The sequence below is a fragment of the Schistocerca serialis genome, chromosome 2 (genome assembly GCF_023864345.2).
Source record: "Schistocerca serialis cubense isolate TAMUIC-IGC-003099 chromosome 2, iqSchSeri2.2, whole genome shotgun sequence".
Classification (NCBI taxonomy): Eukaryota; Metazoa; Arthropoda; class Insecta; order Orthoptera; family Acrididae; genus Schistocerca; species Schistocerca serialis.
The window spans coordinates 959,895,704-959,910,331 of NC_064639.1; positions in this window are offsets into that span (position 1 = coordinate 959,895,704).

Consider the following 14,628-nt stretch of genomic DNA (forward strand, 5'->3'; position numbering starts at 1 on the left):
GGTAGAAGTACATCTATGAGGAGGCATCGTGAATCGTGGTTTGGTAGCTCAGTTGGTAGAGCACTTGTCCACGAAAGGCAGAGGCCCAGAGTTCGAGTTTCAGTCCGGCACAAGGTTTCAATCTGCCAGGAAGTTTCATAACAGCGAACATTCCGCTGCAGAGGTAAAATCTCGTTCTGAAACCATATCTAAACAAAGAACACAATTACGTTATTATCATCTGCATCCACTGAGTCGCAGAAGTGTTATACACACATGAGTATAACACTTCTAATGCAACCATTAAGAAGTAGCTTATAAGGATATGGTGTCTGTTCTTTCGCACATGTCCGAAGGAACAGACACCATATCAATATAAGTATATAGTTCTGGTAATACCAGCCATGACTTTCCTCTTCTGCGCGGATGCACACATATTACCCGAACTCTTAACGGGACTTGGTAAGAATGTCTTCAACGAGTAATGAATGTTTTGGATAGGGACACTACGAATGTAGTGTGAGAACATATAAGGTGAGAATGTAGGTCTCACGGGAGGCGTGCGTGAGATAGTCCCTGCAGTCGCACTATCCTCTGTGCCCTCGGTGGCTCAGATGGATTAAGCGTCTGCCATGTAAGCAGGAGTCCTGGTCGGGGCACACATTTTACCTGTCACCGTTGATATATGAACACCCGTCAGCAGCTGAAGGTATTAATATATAATTCTAATTTCGATTAAGAAGAAGAATTTCTTTCCCCTTATACACACCGGTGTGCAAAACTCAGAGATGAAAGTAGCTTGCGCATGATGTTCCACAACAAAGTAACATAGCTCGATGAAACCTCAGCCATAAAAAGAAAGAACTACTGCTGTATAATACAGAAAAATAAGTAAAGACGAGCAGAAACAGCTGGTTCTTCATCGTGCGTCTAATCACCACGGAGGGTAACGCATGCTCTGCAACGTGCTCCAACGCAGGCCACAGGGTTGGTACGGAGTTAGGGTAGGGCGTTACATTCGACCAACAGCGCGGTTCGCAACTGCCCGATGGTCGCTGGTGCAAGTGTACATGCAATAATACGTCTGCCCAACGCATCAACATGTGCTCAGTGGGAATGGGCGTGGTCAGGGGAAGGGACAGACCAGTCCATTCGCTGAACATCTCTCGTTCCAAGAGGTGCTCTCATTCCAAGAGCTCCTTCATCCGCGCGGTTTGATGTGAAAGCACTTTGGCATCCATAAAAACGACCGAAAGCAGCCTGAAAAGATGGACATGGGGAAGAAATTACTGGACGTACCCTCACATGGCGAGAGATGGGAACATGTAGTGCACCCAGGAACACTGTTGAATAAGCCTGCTTTGGTGGTCCGCGTGCTATGGTGTTGGGAAGCACAGTTCTGCATGGCCTTACTGCCCTCCGAGTCTTTTTAACACGGTACACTCACAGCTCAACGTTACTGCGACACTGTACTCCTTCGGCTTGTGCGCGTTTTCAGTGATGAATTCTGCCCTGATTCAATTTTTGTGGATGACAACGCGCGAGCGCATGGAACAGCGCAAGTGGTAGAGCTGTAGGAACAAGAGGATATTCGGCGAATGGACTGGTCTGGCGGTTTAAGGCGCTGCACTCATGGACTGTGCGGCTGGTCCAGGCGGAGGTTCGAGTCCTCCTTCGGGCATGGCTGTCTGTGTTTGTCCTTAGGATAATTTAGGTTGAGTAATTTGTAAGCTTCTGGACTGATGACCTTAGCAGTTAAGTCCCATAAGATTTCACACACATCTGAACATATTTTGACTGGCCTGCCCGTTCCTCTGACTTAAATCCCTTCGAACACGTGAGGGAGACGTATCGCAGCACGTTAACACGCACCAGTGACCGAGTAGCAGCTGTCAGCTGCGCTGCTGTAAGGTCCTACCACAGGAACGTCTTATCAACCCTGTGACCAGCATGATAGCCTGCTGTAGAACGTGCTGTGCCGTCTTTGGTGATCACACACCGTATTAAGAACAATGTCCAGCCATTTCTAACGTCCACGGGACTACAGTTTAATTACTTTGAATAAAGCGTTATTTCTGTTCATTTCATTGCGTATTTCTTTCAGTACCTTTTGCACTGTACTGTACCACTTCTTTCTATGTATGTTCTAAGTTACATCGAACTGGGTCGCTTGGTAATGACATTATAAGAATGTTACTTCCGTCCTTAAGTTTTGCACAGCACCGTATAAAATGCCCTACTGAGGCATAGGAAGAGCAAAGGTTTAACTCGACACCCTAAGCAAGACAGACATAAGAATGAGACTGAAAATCGCTTACAAGAAAACAAAGGCATTGTATACCTCTGGGGAAAGGAAAACACTAGTAGGCAGCGAATTTAATGTGGACAAGTTTAAATGCCCGAGAGAACATATAACGGGAAGAAAAACGGCAATGATGTGCATATATAGCTTGATTTGCAGAAAGGGAGGTTCTGATACAGTAACCATCTAGGGAGGCGCTTTTAAAATTCAGACTTCTTAAAACTTTATTTTAATGCCATTCTGCACTTTTTGAAAGTTCGAATACGATATTTGTCCTGGTAAAGTTCTAACGCATCTCATCTCAAACTCTACGGTTCTGATTTTTTTTTCATATATATATATATATAGAGAGAGAGAGAGAGAGAGAGAGCGTGTGTTTGTAGTAACAGTAAAAAGAATATATCTACGGGACGCAGACGCAAGGACAGAGACTATTAGGCACCGCCGAGAAATGTGGTGCTATATATTGCTGGCTGAGACAGTAACACTAGGGCGAAATCATACAGAACAACTAGAGAAACGGGACGAATAACACCGAGGAAAAAAGTGGGCAATAAAAGAAGTGGTGAGAGATGGATCTGGAGACCTAGGGAAGAACTGTACTGGAATATGAGGATAATACAATGAGAAATCAGACTGAAAGGGCAACGCTTGCCAGACATTTAATCAGTGATAGAATGACGAAAAGAGTATGGGAAACAACAGGATAACAAGAGGGAAGCCAGGGAATAGGTATTTGTGCTCCGAAACTGGGGTTCAAGTTGGAATGAAAGGAAAATTGGAGCAACTGCGCACCGACCAATATGTCAGAGATCGACGACAGAGAAGGATACAAGGAAAGAACAGAGAGTCAGTAGTTGAGCAGTCAAGAAGTAAGGATACTACAGATGTCGAAAGAACAGTGGGAATGAAGAAATGAAAGGCATAGGAGAGAGAAAAATTCAAGCCATGAAAGGGTTGCCTACAGATGGAGTAAGTGTCTTGGTCGTATGCTGATTTATGGAACCGGGTTTGGCTTTGCAACCAGCATTAGATTTAAAAATTACGGGAGTATCAAGTAGGTGCGTGGCCAACATACTGATAATTTTTTTTATTTTTATTTTTTTTTTATTCCTGAGTTCCACCATTGCTTCTTCGATGTATAGACCGGTCAGTAGAGATGGAAAGCCTGCGTCCCTGTCTTAAGCCCTTTTAATCCGAGCGCTTCGTTCTTGGTCTTAGAGTCTCATTGTTCCCCTTCGGTTCTTGCAAATATTGTACATTACCTACCTTTCCCTACAGCTTATTCATATTTTTCTCAGAGTTACGAACATCTTGCATCATTTGACACTGTCGAACGCTTTTCCCAAGTCGACCAGTCCTATGAAAGTATCTTGATTTTTCGTCAGGCTCGCTTCCATTGCCAGTCACAACGTGAAAAAAGCCTTTCTGGTCCATTTAACTTACCTGAAGTAGGTTATTGGAGATTATGGGCACTGATGTAAGTACTGACGTAAATTTCTTCCACCAACCGGTTTCGAAACGGTTACTTCCGAGTCGACCGACAACATAAAGGCGTACGTTAGAGACGTCATCTATGGAGGCAGGTTCCATTAGCTTAATCATTATGCTAGTTTCCATGGTGGAAACAAGGAGAAGTTATTACGCAGCAAGAGGATCAAACGTAATACTGTGTTGCAGGGTTACGTGGAAGACACGATTCAAAAGTCTCAACAGTGAAGCACTATAGATCTGAAGAACGTATTTCCAACTCAGTATGCTTAAACTACATTTATTGTTTACTGATTGTTATTGTCCCTTCTGAACAACAGAAAGAGGCGTGATTGTTTCTCCTATGCTCAGTTCGCTGGAATTCACAGGAATTGACTTCGATTTTGCCAAGACAAAAACTGTGAGTGATTCTTGAGGCAATTTGATTATATCCCCGTCTGGCCATCCAATTTACAATTTTCGTGATTTTTACAAAATCGATTAATGTAAATTTCGTGATGGTTCTTGTGAAAGGGCACGGCCGATTACGTCTCCCATGCTTTCCCGATCCTACCTTGAGCTTCGATTCTAATTACCTCGTCGTCGATGAAGGTTAAATCCATATTTTCGCACCTTTTTTCCTAATTAGATTGTGTACCGGACAATTCTTATTAACGTTTAAGAATCTCCGAAATGACAGATGACACTGATACAAGTAATTTAATATAAGACACATGTAGGGAAATACTTCAAGAATAGACGAGAAGTGTTGATCATATAACGTAAGCAGATGTACTTAGCCGCAAGGGCTTGGGCGAAAAGGGATGACTGAACTATGCAATACTTGCATTAGGACAAACGGTGCAAGTTTCCAATACCTTTTGTAACTGTGGTCTGTTGTAAACATAAAAGCTACAAAATTATTATCCTCGGTGTAATCAGTGAAAATCTGTTCTTACTTTGTGTTTCTCTCCTTTTGACCCTTCTTATTTTGTTTATAGACATTATTTAGTAAGGAAACGGAGGTCATTTACTGGTAAAAATGCAGTTCGGAAGCTTATACTCATTTACTTGTGACGCAATACGGTACGTTTCTGTTGTACTGTTCTCTGCAATGAACCAGCGGAGAGCGTGAGATCGTTAAATAATATAACAAATCTTATCTCAGCACAAACACCGAGCTGTCTACCTCAGTGAATATACTGCCACACACAAGACTCGAAGTCTGAGCCACACGCACTAAAGCAACTCACGTGGTACCGCAGCCACACCGACGTGAATACTTGACTAGTGTTCAGATGATCAGGTGTGACAGACCGATAGGCTCAACCGCTGCACATGCGACGAGGTACGTTATCTGCTGACGCCACATGTTCAATATTTCTCATCCACTTTTGCGGTATTTCCCAGTATATGCTGCCCCATGCCGGCCGCTGTGGCCGAGTGGTTATAGGCGCTTCAGTCCGGAACCGCGCTGCTGGTACGGTCGCACGTTAGAATCCTGCCTCGGGCATGGATGTGCGTGATGTCCTTAGGTTAGTTAAGTTTAAGTAGTTCCAAGTCTAGGCGACTGATGACCTCCGATGTGAAGTCCCATAGTGCTTAGAGCCTTGGGTAACAGAAGAAATATTGAATTTAATTGATGAAAGGAGAAAATATAAAAATGCAGTAAATGAGGCAGGCAAAAAGGAATACAAACGTCTCAAAAATGATATCGACAGGAAGTGCAAAATGGCTAAGCAGGGATGGCCAGAGGACAAATGTAAGGTTGTAGAGGCTTGTCTCACTAGGGGTAAGATAGATACTGCCTACAGAAAAATTAAAGAGACCTTTGGAGAGAAGAGAACCACTTGTATGAATAACAAGAGCTCAGATGGCAACCCAGTTCTAAGCAAAGAAGGGAAGGCAGAAAGGTGGAAGGAGTATATAGAGGGTCTATACAAGGGTGACGTACTTGAGGACAATATTATGGAAATGGAAGAGGATGTAGTTGAAGACGAAATGGGAGATAAGATACTGCGTGAAGAGTTTGACAGAGCACTGAAAGACCTGAGTCGAAACAAGGCCCCGGGAGTAGACAACATTCCATTAGAACTACTGATGGCCTTGGGAGAGCCATTCATGACAAAACTCTACCATCTGGTGAGGAAGATGTATGAGACAGGCGAAATACCCTCAGACTTCAAGAAGAATATAATAATTCCAATCCCAAAGAAAGCAGGTGTTGACAGATGTGAAAATTACCGAACTATCAGTTTAATAAGTCACAGCTGGAAAATACTAACGCGAATTATTTACAGACGAATGGAAAAACTGGTAGAAGATCAGTTTGGATTCCGTAGAAATGTTGGAACACGTGAGGCAATACTAACCTTAAGACTTATCTTAGAAGAAAGATTAAGAAAAGGCAAACCTACGTTTCTAGCATTTGAAGACTTAGAGAAAGCTTTTGACAGGGAGCGAAAGGCTATTTACAATTTGTACAGAAACCAGATGGCAGTTATAAGAGTGGAGGGGCATGAAAGGGAAGCAGTGGTTGGGGAAGGAGTGAGACAGGGTTGTAGCCTCTCCCCGATGTTATTCAATCTGTATATTGAGCAAGCAGTAAAGGAAACAAAAGAAAAATTCGGAGTAGGTATTAAAATTCATCGAGAAGAAGTAAAAACTTTGAGGTTCGCCGATGACATTGTAATTCTGTCAGAGACAGCAAAGGACTTGGAAGAGCAGTTGAACGGAATGGACAGCGTCTTGAAAGGAGGATATAAGATAAACATCAACAAAAGCAAAACGAGGATAATGGAATGTAGTCGAATTAAGTCGGGTGATGCTGAGGAAATTAGATTAGGAAATGAGACGCTTAAAGTAGTAAAGGAGGTTTGCTATTAAGGGAGCAAAATAACTGATGATGGTCGAAGTAGAGAGGATATAAAATGTAGACTGGCAATGGGAAGGAAAGCGTTTCTGAAGAAGAGAAATTTGTTAACATCGAGTATAGATTTGAGCGTCAGGAAGTCGTTTCTGAAAGTATTTGTATGGAGTGTAGCCATGTATGGAAGTGAAACATGGACGATAACTAGTTTGGACAAGAAGAGAATAGAACCTTTCGAAATGTGGTGCTACAGAAGAATGCTGAAGATAAGGTGGGTAGATCACGTAACTCATCAGGAGGTATTGAATAGAATTGGGGAGAAGAGAAGTTTGTGGCACAACTTGACTAGAAGAAGGGATCGGTTGGTAGGACATGTTTTGAGGCATCAAGGGATCACAAATTTAGCATTGGAGGGCACCGTGGAGGGTAAAAATCGTTGAGGGAGACCAAGAGATGAATACACTAAGCGGATTCAGAAGGATGTAGGTTGCAGTAGGTACTGGGAGATGAAGGAGCTTGCACAGGATAGAGTAGCATGGAGAGCTGCATCAAACCAGTCTCAGGACTGAAGACCACAACAAACAACATGTGTCTTGTATTAAATTACTTGTCTCAGCGTCTTCTACGTCCATCAGAGGTTTCTAAACGTTGATAAGTATCCTACTGTATACTGAAGGCACTTACCAGGACGCCACGCCAAGAACACCGTGTATATGTCGGTAGGAAGCTAACAGGAAACCACAGATACTATACATACCAACTACACATGTCAGTCATTGCGTAAGTTATCTCGGAGGGGGTCCCATGTACATAAGTAACAGCCTTACTCACGTATGTAGCAGACACTGCGTGCACAAGAGATTGCTTCAGGTCTCTTCATGAGACTGTCAGAGAGACAGCTGCGCAATATCGCAAGCAATTGTATTACAGATCGCGACGATCGCAGAGTGCCTAAATGACCACAGCTAGTCCCTCCACAGCAACAAGAATGTACAGCGGTCGCTATAGCCTAAGGTGACGAAAGCCATGGGATTCATCCTCATATAGTGTCGGACCTCCTTTCACCTGGCGTAGTGCAGCAACAGAAAGTGGCATAGACTCAACAAGTCGTCGGAAGTCCCATGCAGAAATACCGAGCCATACTATCTCCACAGCCGTTCATAATTGCAGAAGTGTTGCCGGGACAAGATTCTGTACACTAACTGTCTCCCGATTATGACCTGTAAATTTTCGATGGGGTTCATGTCGGGTGATCTGAGTGGCCAAATCATTCGCTCGGATACTCCAGAATGTTCTTCGAACCAATCGCGAACAATTGTGACGCAGTGGTACAGAGCATTTTCATCCGTAATAATCCAATCTTCATTTGGGGGCATGATGTACATGAATGGTTGCAAATGGTCTCCAAGTAGGCGAACATAAAATTTCCATTCAATGATTGGTTCAGTTGGACCAGAGTCTATTCCATGTAAAAATAGCTCACGCCATTATGGAGCTATCACCAGCCTGTACAGTGCCTTGTTGACAACTTGTGTCCGTGAATACCAGTGGTCTGTGCCACAATCGAGCCCTACCACCGGCTCTTACCAACTGAAACTGCGACTCATCTGACCAAGTGGTCTAGGGTCCAAACGATATCGTCACGAGCACAAGAGGAGTGCTGCAGGAGATGTGGTGCTGTTAGCAAAGGCACTCGCATCGGGTGTCTGCTGCCATAGTCCATTAATGAAAACCTTCGCCTTATTCCCCTGACGCATAAGTCTGTCGTATGTCCCACATTGATTTCTGTGGCTATTTCACGCAGCATTGCTTTTCTGTTAGCGCTGACAACTCTAAGCTAACGCCGCTCCTCTCGGTCGTTAAGTGAAGGCCGTCGGACACAGCCATGTCGGTGGAGAGAAGTAATACTTGAAACATGGTATTCTCGACATGCTCTTTGCACTGTGGATCTCGGAATACTGAATTTCCTAATGATTTCCGGAATGGAATGCCCCATGTGTCTAGCTCCAACTACCAAACCGCCTTCAAACTCTGACAATTAGCGTCGTTCGGCGTTATCCCGTCAGGCATCTCCTCACATGGATCACGTGAGTACAAATGTCAGATCCTCTAATGCACTACCCTTTTATACCTCGTGTACGCTATACTGCCGCCATCTGTACATGTGCATATCGTTATCCAATGACTTTTGTTACTTCAGTGTATGGTTAGAGATGTGAACAACACGACCCTATGCGGCAGTGCGGTGCTAATGATGCGTTGTAAGCCACAAATTCGTCGTCAGGGGACCCCTGCAAAAGTTACACCTACTGACCGCTCTGTCAACTAATGGCAGCCACGCTAGCTACAGGGTGTTTCAAAAATGACCGCTATATTTGAAACGATAATAAAAACTAAACGAACAGCGATAGAAATACACCGTTTGTTGCAATATGCTTGGGACAACAGTACATTTTCAGGCAGACAAACTTTCGAAATTACGGTAGTTACAATTGTCAACAACAGATGGCGCTGCGGTCTGGGAAACTCTATAGTACGATATTTTCCACATATCCACCATGCGTAGCAATAATATGGCGTAGTCTCTGAATGAAATTACCCGAAACCTTTGACAACGTGTCTGGCGGAATGGCTTCACATGCAGATGAGATGTACTGCTTCAGCTGTTCAATTCTTTCTGGATTCTGGCGGTACACCTGGTCTTTCAAGTGTCCCCACAGAAGGAAGTCACAGGGATTCATGTCTGGCGAATAGGGAGGCCAATCCACGCCGCCTCCTGTATGTTTCGGATAGCCCAAAGCAATCACACGATCATCGAAATATTCATTCAGGAAATTAAAGACGTCGGCCGTGCGATGTGGCCGGGCACCATCTTGCATAAACCACGAGGTGTTCGCAGTGTCGTCTAAGGCAGTTTGTACCGCCACAAATTCACGAAGAATGTCCAGATAGCGTGATGCAGTAATCGTTTCGGATCTGAAAAATGGGCCAATGATTCCTTTGGAAGAAATGGTGGCCCAGACCAGTACTTTTTGAGGATTGAGGGACGATGGGACTGCAACATGGGGCTTGCCCACATGCTGCCCACATGCATATCGCCGTCATCAATCCTGTGCACTATATCGTTAGCGAATGTCTCTCGTGCAGCAATGGTAGCGGCGCTGAGGGGTTGCCGCGTTTGAATTTTGTATGGATAGAGGTGTAAACTCTGGCGCATGAGACGATACGTGGACGTTGGCGTCATTTGGACCGCAGCTGCAACACGGCGAACGGAAACCCGAGGCCGCTGTTGGATCACCTGCTGCACTAGCTGCGCGTTGCCCTCTGTGGTTGCCGTACGCGGTCGCCCTACCTTTCCAGCACGTTCATCCGTCACGTTCCCAGTCCGTTGAAATTTTTCAAACAGATCCTTTATTGTATCGCTTTTCGGTCCTTTGGTTACATTAAACCTCCGTTGAAAACTTCGTCTTGTTGCAACAACACTGTGTTCTAGGCAGTGGAATTCCAACACCAGAAAAATCCTCTGTTCTAAGGAATAAACCATGTTGTCTACAGCACACTTGCACGTTGTGAACAGCACACGCTTACAGCAGAAAGACGACGTACAGAATGGCGCACCCACAGACTGCGTTGTCTTCTATATCTTTCACATCACTTGCAGCGCCATCTGTTGCTGAAAATTGTAACTACTGTAATTTCGAAAGTTTGTCCGCCTGAAAATGTACTGTTGTCCCAAGCATATTGCAACAAACGGTGTATTTCTATCGCTGCTCGTTTAGTTTTTATTGCCGTTTCAAATATACCGGTCATTTTTGAAACACCCTGTAGTTAGCTTACCGCAGGTCATCCATACGTAGCATGGAAAATGACTCCAGAGCGCGATTACTTTCTGCGGACAAAATGGTGTCCTCGTGTATGTTATATGTTACAAAGACTGCAACTCTGATGCGTTTTTTCCTTCATTGTTATTTCATTCCCCGAAAACTGGGGTCGGGGGAGCAAGATGAGGGAGCATATTTTAAGCCCAAAGAATCAGCACGATGTCAGAGCAGGTAGGGTGGTGCCTGGCATCATCTTGGTGAACTCAGTGCTGTGAAGTCATCACAAGATAGCGAACTTTTCGACTACACTGAAATGCAGCTAAAGTGATTTCAAAAAGGTAGACTTCAATGCTTCAGTTACGTTACAGCCAAGGGTTAGCCTTAGAGTTCATGAACTGAACAACTACAACTGAGTCAAGCTCTTGTCGAACGTAGGAGAGATGTATTTAAGCTCAAACGTTTTAGCAGTTTGACGCATTTCTCAAAAACAGTAGGATGTTTTTGCAGGTAACGTGCCTTCTCTGGAAATTAACGACATTCACGGCATTAATGCTTATAAAGTCAATGAATATACTTTGTTGTCGTACCATACATTCCTGAAAATTAATGAAAAGGAATTAAAAATACGTGTAGATAAAAATCCTACGTCAAGATCGCAAATTTTTTTTATTGATTACCGATTACGGCTTATTCACGAACCATCCTCAGATCAATCTAAAATGTTGTTCATTGTGTTACAATCATTACATATTATCGTATCATTAGAGCTAAGTCGCCGTAAAATGAAAAACCTTAGCTGGTTATGTAAACTGTCAGCACTAATCAATATTCTCTAATCACTAATATGATAGTATTTAACGGTATTAGTTTACATAACCAACTACGAGTTTTTATTTTAGGGCGACTAAGTTACAAGAATGCGATGATGTGTAACAATTGTCACATACTGAGCAACATTTTAGATTCATCTGAGTATGTCTCCTCAATGAGCCCAAATAGGTAAGCGATAAAGAAAATTTGTGATCTTGAGGTAGAATTTTTATCCACACATGTTTTAAATCAACAGATTGCGTATCTCCCTACTGACAATGTGAAACAGGATTCCTGTTTGTACAGAACAGCACTGTTACGAAACAATCTCTGTATGCTTCATATTCTATGTGCTAGATATCTTAGGTGTTGCGAAACAACTCGAATCACTTAAGAAAGGCAAGTCTTCCGGTCCAGATAGTATATCAATCAGGTTCCTTTCAGAGTATTCAGACACAATAGCGCCTTTCTTAGCAAACATATACAACCACTCACTTGGCGGAAGGTCTGTTACTAAAGACTGGAAAGTAGCACAGGTCACACCAATATTCAACAAAGGAAATAGGAGTAACCCATTGAATTGCAGACCCACATCACTGACCTCAGTTTGCAGTAGGATTTTGGAGCATATACTGTACTCGAACGTTATGAATCACCTTGAAGAAAATGACTTATGAATACATAACCAACACGGATTCAGAAAATATCATTCTCTTGCAATGCAGCTAGCTCTTTATTCCCAAGAAGTAATGAGCGCTGTCGACAAGGGATCAAAATCGATTCCATATTCCTACATTTCCAGAAGGCTTTTGATATCGTTCCTCACAAGCGACTATTGATCAAATTGCGTGCATATGGATTATCGTCTCAGTTGTGTGACTGGATTCGTGATTTCCTCTCAGAGAGGTCAAAGTTCGCTGTGATAGACGGTAAATCATCAAGTAGAACAGAATGATATATGGCGTTCCTCAAGGTAGTGTCATAGGCCCTCTGCTGTTCCCGATTTACATAAATGATCTAGGTGATAATCTGAGCAGCCCCCTTAGATATCTTGCAGATGACGCTGTAATTTACCGTCTAGTAAAATCATCACCTCCGCCACACACCGTCAGGTGGCTTGCGGAGTATGGATGTAAATGTGGATGTAGACGATCAATTCTAATAGCAAAATGATCTAGAGAGAATTTCTGTATGGTGCGAAAAGTGGCAATTGGCACAAAAGAAAGAAAAGTGCGAGGTCATCCACATGGGTACTAAAAGAAATCCTATAAATTTTGGGTGTACGGTAAATTGCACAAATCTAAGGGCTGTCAGTTCTACTAAATACCTAGGAATTACATTAACGAGCAACTTAAAATGGAAAGACCACATAGATAATATTGTAGGGAAGGAGAAACAAAGACTGCGCTTTGTTGGCAAAACACTTAGAAGATGCCACAAACCCACTAAAGAGACAGCCTACATTACACTTGTCCGTCCTCTGCTGGAATATTGCTGCGCTGTGTGGGATCCTTACCAGGTAGGATTGGCGGAGGACATCACAAAAGTCCAAAGAAGGGCAGCTCGTTTCGTGTTATCACGCAATAGGGGTGAGAGTGTCACTGATACGATACGCGAGTTGGTGTGGCACTCACTGAAAGAAAGGCGGTCTTCTTTTTGGGGCGAGATCTATTTACAAAATTTCAATCACCAAATTTCTCTTCCGAATGCGAAAAGATTTTGTTGACACACACCTACGTAGGGAGAAATGATCATCGTAGTAATATAAAAGCAGTCAGAGCTCGAACGGAAAGATTTAGGTGTTCCTTTTTCCCACGCGCCATTCGAGAGTGGAATGATAGAGAAGTAGTGTGAAAATGGTTCGATGAACCCTCTACCAGGCACTTATGTGTGAATTGCTGAGCAACTATGTAGATGTAGATGTAGATGTAGACACGTTGTTTGTATTCAAGATGCGTGATAATCTGAGACCATGGAGAGGATATTCACTGGAACTAGAGAAGACGACAAGTCCACATAGATTTTGTGCCTAAAATTTCTGGATGATTATACTTGAAACATACTTCTTATATTGATCCTGAAACTAAGCTTCAAACAAACTCATTTTACACTCACTGTTTCTGTATACTGTTTCTGTGTACCATCTGGAAACTGATAAAATCTATTTCAAAACAAATGATTAGTGTTAGATGATTGTGTTATTAGCCACAGGTGTAGTATGATCTGTGGTGTTATGTATCGACACCATCCAACAGCGTATCAAAGTTGATAATGGAATCGCAAGTTTCCACCTGATGCTGATAATGGTTGCGTGATATCTGGCGGGCCCAATGGTGCACATCCGTTGAGCCACGCCTCCAACAGCTCTGTACTAAGGGCACCCCATGCTGCCGCAATATACTGTAGTATGGCCGGCGGCAGCCGCTCAGCTCTCTCTCTCGGTTGAAACCAATTCGCTATGACACCTTCGACCATGCTTCTTCCTTGTGAAATGGACAAAATGGTTCAAATGGCTCTGAGCACTATGGGACTCAACTGCTGAGGTCATTAGTCCCCTAGAACTTAGAACTAGTTAAACCTAACTAACCTAAGGACATCACAAACATCCATGCCCGAGGCAGGATTCGAACCTGCCACCGTAGCGGTCTTGCGGTTCCAGACTGCAGCGCCTTTAACCGTGAAATGGACAGCTGCACTCTATTTCTTGTTGCTTCATTTGTAATGAGTCTTGGTACGTTTGGAGAAACACAAATGAAGTAAACTTCTGTTTGCTTGGTTATTTGTTCACTGATTGTTTCTGATCCCTCTCTGATGACAGTTACCACACCGCTCTATAGTCCACCATTGTGTACGAAGTCGTACACAACATGATCCATGATATTATTTTATGCATTTCAGCCTAGTGTGGTAGATGGAGACGTAAATGGTATTGAGCTGTTCCCATCAAATAAAGACGCATGGTTACAAAGCGTATTAGTAGCGAAATCACATTATTCCAGAATGCAAGCACAGCCCACAACATAATGGAGGCACTACCAGCTTGTACAGTGCGTTGTTGACAACTTGGGGTCTGCGCCAAACTCGAACCCTACCGTGGCTATTACCAACTGAATTCGGGACTCATCTGACGAGGTCACTGTTTTCCAGTCGTCCAACCGATACGGCCACGAGCCCAGTATAGTCAATGCAGGCGATGTCGTGCTGTTAGCAAAAGCAATGGCGTCGGTCATCTATTGTCATACCCCATTAACGCAAAGTTTCACGGCGCTGTCCTAACGGATACGTTCTTCGTACGTCCCACATTGATTTCCGTGATTATTTCGCACAGTGTTGTTTGTCTGTAAGCACTAACAACTCTCACCAAACGTCGCTGCTCT